This window comes from Acomys minous, assembly GCF_964271855.1.
Source record: "Acomys minous genome assembly, chromosome: 16".
NCBI classification, from domain to species: Eukaryota; Metazoa; Chordata; class Mammalia; order Rodentia; family Muridae; genus Acomys; species Acomys minous.
In genome coordinates, this window is record NC_140498.1 from 6,788,271 (window position 1) to 6,796,169 (window position 7,899).

Below are 7,899 nucleotides of genomic sequence, written 5' to 3' on the forward strand. Positions count from 1 at the left end.
ATCTCAAAATACTTCATGGAGAGTTCAACAGACTGAAGAATGCCCCCCAAACCCACCTCCTCACCTTGGGACCAAGGGAACATTATCTCACATACCTAGATATTCTGGTTGGAGTCTAAATCGCTTCTCAGGTCTGATTATAAGAGATACGTGGGGGCAGCCCACACATCAGAGAGGGGGTGCTCATGTGGAGACAAAGGTGGAGGGTGCATGGCCACAAGCCAAGAAAACCTGACAGTCACTAAGTACCCACAGAGGTGTGTGTCCTTTGAGTGTGGCCACTGACACCTCCATTTCGGACCAGTTTCTTCACTTTCCTGAACAGGAAGTGAAGCACTGTTATAGTATTATCCCAAAATGGGCGTGGCCACCTTTATGTGTTCTGCTTCAGTCATATATTCTTTTAATAGGAAGAGGTATGTGGCTTCAGAATGTCAATTTTATTTAATATTTATTGATAGCAAAATCATTTCACAGATCAAGAATTTGTTCCTGTCTAACATATTGCAACCCACTGTATTATTAAGTCAACAAGATAATACATTATTTTTATCTAGAATATGTACACACATCTACATATACATGCACGCACGCGCGCGCGCGCGCACACACACACACACACACACACACACGAGAGAGAGAGAGAGACAGACAGACAGACAGACAGACAGACAGAGACAGAGAGACAGAGACAGAGACAGAGAGACAGAGACAGAGAGACAGAGACAGAGAGAGAAACACAGAGAGAGAAGGAATCCAGGAATCCAGGACATTGGAAGAATTGCTTTGCAGGGACAAAGCTAGCAGACCTTGAGGGAAGACAAGGCGGCGATAAGAAGGGGAAGCTTGAATTTATGAGCACAGAGTTGTGAGGTGTGGCCACCCAGGTGTGACCTCAGTCACTGAGCCTCAAGAGGCTTGAGATCACAAGGTCAGCCCACCACAGTGTGACTGAAGTCATCTAGGCCTTCTACAGAGCTCACACAGCAGGAAAGCTATATGCCTCTGAAGTCTTGAGTCAATCCATGGGTCCATTGGCTCAGGGGAGGAAGTCTGGAGAGGCAAGCAAGAGGGGCGGGAGCTATGAATGAATTGCTCTTTGCAAGATCAGTTGGCATCCACAGAGATGGGGTGCTGTGGAGGTGTGGCCACAGTCCACAAACATCCACCTTTGGATGCTGAGCTCAGGAAGAATGGAAAAGGAGCAGCCACTGTTTGAAAGAGCATCAGGGGACCTTGGAGGGAGGGACAGTTCTCACAGAAGACAAAGATGGGTGCACAGGTTTAATGAGGAGGCCAGGAGGGAGGATCTTGTTACAGGGAAATGGAGGGAGATGGGTTCCGGAGAGAGAGAACCAGCGGAAGGTGGAGGGACCAGCAGGCATGGGTGAATTCTGGGGCCCAAGGGTCCCCTGGTGTGGCATCTGTAATAATGTAATGGGTAGGGCTTTAGTCTTCCAACTGATTCCCCTCAAGCAGGCATCAATTCGAGGGTGAGCTTGCTCTTTGCCTTACAGGCTGTGAGCCTAGCCTCTACCTGCCAGGGCACTGACCAGAACTGTGCTTTACACCTCTCTTGCCTCTGCAGCATGGACAGGCATGTGTTTGTTTGTTTGTTTTTTTCACTTGGTCATTTGACCCCAACCCCTGAGGTTGGCACTAACAACCAGGCTTTCTGGCCACTCTTCCCCTTGAATATTACATTATTTTCCTATTGTTTCTTGCCATTTCAATTATCATTTTTATAATTTCTGCAACATTTCTACTAGAGGAAGGGCAGTCATATCTGCTTGTGTGTCTAAGTTGCCCCAAGACTCATTGTTCCCAGATGTGTTTTCAGAGTTGCCTGCCCAGCTGTGCCTTCTGTGTTCCTGCCTCCCTTCACAAACATGCCTGGGCTGATACCTGACTTACCACACTTCAGTTAACGCAACCTAAGGAAGATTCCTGGTAATCAGAAGGGGAGAAAGTGAGGCTGTGCCGTTCTCATTTGATATGTAAGAATGAGGGGGATGCTCTGTTTACTGCATATGAGATGGGAGCAAGCTGAGAGAGATGTGACCACCTCCCAGCCACAGCAGAAGGAACCATAGAATGCCAACTGTAAGCCCCCAGAGAAGGCTGCCCTTTTAAATCTGCCCGCAACTGTAGACAGCCACGCCTCCTTCAGCTGATCTTAAAATAATTCTTCTCTATAAGAATCACAGCATCCCAGCCCTGAACAATCACACCGGGCAGTCGTGGCCTGGAGCGATTGCTTATTTTTACAGGACCAGAATCAACTCTTTTTAATGAACACAAAGCCCTGGGTAGGCTTGGGGGTTTTATTCAGATGTTTCTCAAATCTCTCAAATAGTCTCATAAAATCTGATCAAGAGAGGCCTGACCCCCATCCTTCCCAGTCAGGACATTTCTTTCAAGTTGCTGTTCACCAACTCTGATTATAGACAGACAGACGGACAGGCCTTGTGACTAGTGAGCTTCAACTTTCATTTCTCTGCAATAAAGCAGGCTGAGGTCTGCTGGACCACAGTCTTCTTGTGCTAGAAGTCATAGTCAAGTCCCAAAGGCAATGGCCAGACTGCTATGAATTCTAAGGAGCTATAGACTGAGCCAATCTAATCTGAAATTTTTAAATCGAGAATGTTCCAACAGCCAATCCTTTTTGCAAGTTGACGAGAAAGGAGAGAGAGACAGAGACAGAGACAGAGACAGAGAGACAGAGAGGAGAGAAAGAGACAGAGAGAGACTTCCCTCCAGGCTCTGTACAAAAGATGAACAGGAATTACAAATGAGTCTTGTGTTTATTTAGACTTTGATGACAGTCCCAAGCAATTGGAATCTGTGTGTGTGTGTGTGTGTGTGTGTGTGTGTGTGTGTGTGTGTGTGTGTTCAAATATTCCAAACTCTAAAACAAAACAGTCTGAAACCTTAAAACACTTATTGTCCTTGCATTTTGGATAAGCGGCTTTTGGCCTGTAACATCATCCAAGGCAGAAGAGGGCCTGCACATCCATGCTCTATCTACGAAAATATGGCACAATCATCCCATCCCCCCAGCACAGCAGCCAGAAGCCTGAGGCTTCAGGAACGCAGAAGGGCAGATGTCTGGAACCCCAGAGAACCTCTGGTTTGGTAGCAGCCTTAACCCTGTGCTCTGTTCTCTGGCCCTTCTTTCACTGGAAAAGGCTGGTGTGCCAACAGGACGGCCAGCAAGGTGATGCCAGCAACATCTGGCCTTGAGCAGAGGACTTGGACTAAGACAACAAAACCCTTCTAGTGTCCAGGTGGGGCATACACACCTGAAGAGATCTGCTGAGCTCAGCTTCTCCCTTGGTAAGCCAGAAATGATAGAGCAAAGGAGAGCCAGTTGTCCCTGGGTGACTGTGGTACTCAGGACTAACTAGGATAAGTGATTCAGGAGAAAATAACTTGGCTTACCTGTCTACATGTGGAATGTTCTAAGCATAATAGCAAAGTTTCACGAATATTTTTCTCCATAATTTCAAGATGTTTCTTCAATAATCAGGTCATTGATAAGACCATCCTAGCACCCTACAAGGAGGGGCAACTGGCTGCCAATATGAAAGCTACCTTTGCTGGGACAATTAAGCTCAGTGGTCCATCCATGTGTTTCCAGCTGTAGCCTGACTAAGGCAAGCAGATACACGTTGGTTACTTTGTCATCTCTGGAACCTGGTGGAGTGCTACTGTGGTTTGAAGGGCCCTGCAGAGACTCATGCTAACATTTAATCCCAACTGTGAGGTATTGAGATTGTAAACCCCCCCCACCCCACCCCCCGTGGTATTTCAGGTAGGGCCTCTGGTGGAGTCTGGTGAGGTCATGATGGTGGGGCCCCTTCAATAGCATTAGTGGCTTTATAGAGTCATCTGAGCCTGGGAGCCCACTCTGTCTCCCCACGTGATGCCCTCCTTCTCCTGGAGATGATAGAGTCCTTATTAATACGAAAACCTCCACTAGATGCAGTCCCTCAACCATGGCTTTCCGTCCTATAGAAAGGTAAAAAACTACACTTGCCTCCCTCAGTTTCCCAGCCCATGGTATTCAGTTACAATAACAGGGAAAAAATGGAACAAGTGTCGATCAAGTAGAGTGTGTGCTTAACAAGGGTGAGCCTAGAACTCAGACATGTCTCTTAGAAGGTGGAGTCCTGCCACCTGCCACATCAGCCCGCACCCCTGCCCCTGAATGCTTTACTATGAATCAGGAAGACTGCTGTTACTCTCACCACAGGGTCTGCAGGAAGCTCCCTTGGCATGCCATGGAGTGCCATGGTGCAGCTCAGTGAAATCTACCCCTGGCCAGAGCTGGTAAGTACCTCAGGCCTTCTTGAACAGCTCTTCTGTTTGTGTACATTAGGGCTAGACCCTGACAGAAAGGCTAATCTGTGACAAAGAAACCATTGTCCTTCTGTGTCCACTCCATGGGATACACAAAATAGCCACCCATGGTGAGTCCTTTGCTCAACAGAATCAGAAAGGGCATGGTGCGCAAGCCATGGACAGATACGGAGTCTGCTCCAAGGCTCCCTGTGACTTAGCTTCACTTCCCCATGCTCTGCTGGCCTCTGAGGGCTAACTGGGGTGGCGGCGGGGGCAAGGGGGGACAGTTTACCATGCAGAAGCAGAGAAAAATCCCTCTGTCCTGAGCTGGTGAAATATTCAGACACAGACACAAAAGTTACCTCGGGGAAGGCTCTGCATACCTGAAAGCCAGAAGAGAGACTGGGATTGAAGTCGAGTCCTGCTGATGAGATGGGAAAATAGAAAATACTGAAGCCTCCCTGACGCCCAGGCCCCTCACCTGTAACATGGGCTTAGAGAAAAGGCAGAGGGAATAAGAATGATTTAGCTGGATCTGCAAAATAAAAATGGTCTTCCTAGTTAAATTTGAATTTCAGTTCGATGTAAAGAACTTTTAAATACATTTCATGCATTATTTATCCCATGCAGTGTTTCTACTTGCTCAGCCTGGCACGTGATGCTTCCAGCCTGTGTTTGTCACAGAGTAGCCCAGGCCTCCCCTACTTGTGCGCTAGCTCAGAAGCTGGGAGTCCGGCTCACCAAGCCCTAACTCCACAGTTCCCTTATATGGTAAGTGAACAGGATGTTGAATTAGGCATAGTGATTAAATGCTATTTTGTGTGATTTTTTAGTAGATCAGTTAAGGAGGAAGGTGGCTGAGGAGGGAAATGCAGCCCTGAGGAGCTGCTCCGGGCTGCTCTCTGCTGACAGCAGGAGTGAACGGCCAGCCTGCAGCACCAACCAGACCCAAAGGCAAAAGTGGAGCAGAAGCCACAGGGAGAACTGGCTACAAGAGCTGGCAGAGCAATGTGTTGCATACTAGTGACTAAGTGAAAATGTCACAACATTGCTCTGAGACACGTTCTCCGGACTAAGAAAGTCATTTATATGCACTGAAAAAATGGGGAAGCATACAGAATACTGTTAGGAAAATTAAACCCATAACCTCACACACCAGAAATAACCACAGCTTAATGCTATGTTCATAGTATCTCTGAACAATATATACATATATCCCTCAATATCCATCTGTATGGACAACCAAATGCATCTCATATTTCACGCACACTTTGTATCTCTTTTAAAGACCATTTTATGGTGAACTTTAACCCAATGTCCTTAAATGTTCTTTGGGGACAAGATTTTACTGTCTTAGCGTGATCAGCTTTGGATTGGACTCTCAGTCTATTAAACGAAGTCTCAAACACTGGGGATTTGGGGGGCTTTCAGTTTCCTGCTATTTTAAATAGAGCTGCTATAATCACTTAGCCACATAAACATATATATGTGTGTGTGCGTATACTTACATATGTGCACTCAAACATACATACATACACACATACACACATACATGTGTATGTCCCTGACTATTTCCTGGGGGTTGTAGCGCATTATGAATTATAGATTACGGACATGGAGAGGGAGTTTTGAGGGGGGCGGTTACTGAGCACTTCCCACCTACCCTGCCCTGTGCATCGTCCTCTGCTCACTCACTCTGTCTCGTTAGCCCTAAGCGTCATCAATATTGTTTTCCTAAGCTCAGGAGTAACACGATAAAGTCTCACAGCTAGGAAGATAAAGAGCGACTTGGTGGCAGCCCAGTTGGTGGCTCTTCACTGCTGCATGACAGGGTTTTCTTCTTGTCCCCTGGGAAAAGCAGAAGTCTGTTTCCACAGTGTACACATTGCTTTTTATTGATTTTGTTAACTCTGCAAGTTAAATTTCCCACATTGATTAAACGTTTGCATTTTTCTTTCCTGTAAATTAGCAATTATTCGGCTCCGGCATCTCCTTCACTCTTTGATACTGGTGTCTGTAAGAATCATGTGGTCTGTGCACACATTCACACTTTCTATTCTTAGAATGTTAACCTTCACCTATCAATAAATAATCTATCAGGCCAATCTGGTTTGATATTAAATTCGATAGTTGTTTAATGTGTTTAATTTATCCAAACTATTTTTACTGTTTCTTTAAATTTTTTACTTAAAGATCAATTCTGTCTCTAACACTCACTCTCTTTTAGCTCTGTCCTAATTTTATTTACTTTTTCACTCAGATTTTTTTTTCAAGTATCCAATCAATTTGGAGTTATCTGTGTTATCTCCCCGCCGTGACAGAAGCATCCCAAGAGAGGAGAGGCCTCAGTCCACGGTGACAGGGACACAGCATGATAGCTGGCTGTGTGTGGCAGCAGGAGCCCGGGGCTCAGCTTGCTCACTCAGGAAGCTGAAAGCTGATGCAAACCTCAGGGCTGGTCTTTAGCTGAGCCCCATGTTTCAAAAGCTTCACTCGCCCCCCCAAAACAGTGCTGGGGATCAGGTTCAAGCCCGTGGCGGAGGCTGGGGGTGGGGGGCGTTCCACATCCAAACCATAACAGTTTCATTTTGTCATTCGTGACAAAACAGACTTTTTAAACGGCAGAAGTGTTTGGCGCTCTGACGCCTGGTCTGATTTCTACAAAAGACTAGTGTCCCCTCTTCAGAGGAGGGGATGTTACAGTAGCCTTGGTTGAGACTCTGTGGAAGGTCAACAGGGAAGCTGCTTCTCTGGCCTGGTGGAAAACAGCCCTTCAAGCCACCCAAAACATAAACAGTTAATCCAGTTGGACGTGTCAATCACCTGGCTAAGCAATCACACCGCAGGAAGGTGGATCGACCTTAAGCCATGCTAGAAAAAGAGTGTGAATAATTACGCCTTTAGTGAGATCATGTACTTTTCCTTCCCAGAATCCTCCCCCACACAAGTGCAGCGGCCATGAGTGACCCCGAGGCTCTCTCAGCTCTGGGTGCCTAAGTCCTGACTCAGAAGGGCAGGGCATCGCGTTTCCCTTCTCTTCTGTGTCCCTGCTAGCCAGACCCGAAATACACTGTTTCTGCTATCCACAGCTTCCTTACTCTTTCTCTGGAGCCTAACCCCCACCCCCATCCCCCCACCCCCACCCCGCCTTTTGCCACACCTAACCCAAATGGCGTGGGTCTCTTGCCCAAGTTCTCAACTGCGAATCTGTAATAAACTTTCTAAAACTTAAAAAACAAAAGCAAAAAAACCAAAAAACAAACAAAAAAAAACCAACCAAACAAACAAAAAAAAACCCCAAGATTCTGTGCAATCTTATTATTGCATTATACTTGCAGATAATGTCTCATTTGCCTCATTCTCTTAGTTTCCGCGTTTTCTTTTACCAGTTATTCGGCAGGGGACTCGGTCTTTATCAATCCCTTTGTGTCTCTGCGGCAGTCTTCAGTGCAATCCCCTGCCTCAATTCCGTTGGTTCTGGGTGATCAGAATCGTAGGGAAAGCAGCTGGAAATGGTTTAAATGCACCTGTAACTTGGAAAAAAAAATCAATGTA

At 46.4% G+C, this 7,899-nt stretch overlaps 1 long non-coding RNA gene across 1 annotated transcript; it reads left to right on the top strand.

Moving 5' to 3' along the window:
* Window positions 1-4,263: 4,263 nt before the first annotated feature.
* Window positions 4,264-6,399, top strand: LOC311586685. The gene is made up of 3 exons (XR_014775621.1): window positions 4,264-4,332; window positions 4,975-5,115; window positions 6,314-6,399. It is a non-coding gene; the product is annotated as an uncharacterized lncRNA (long non-coding RNA).
* Window positions 6,400-7,899: the final 1,500 nt, after the last annotated feature.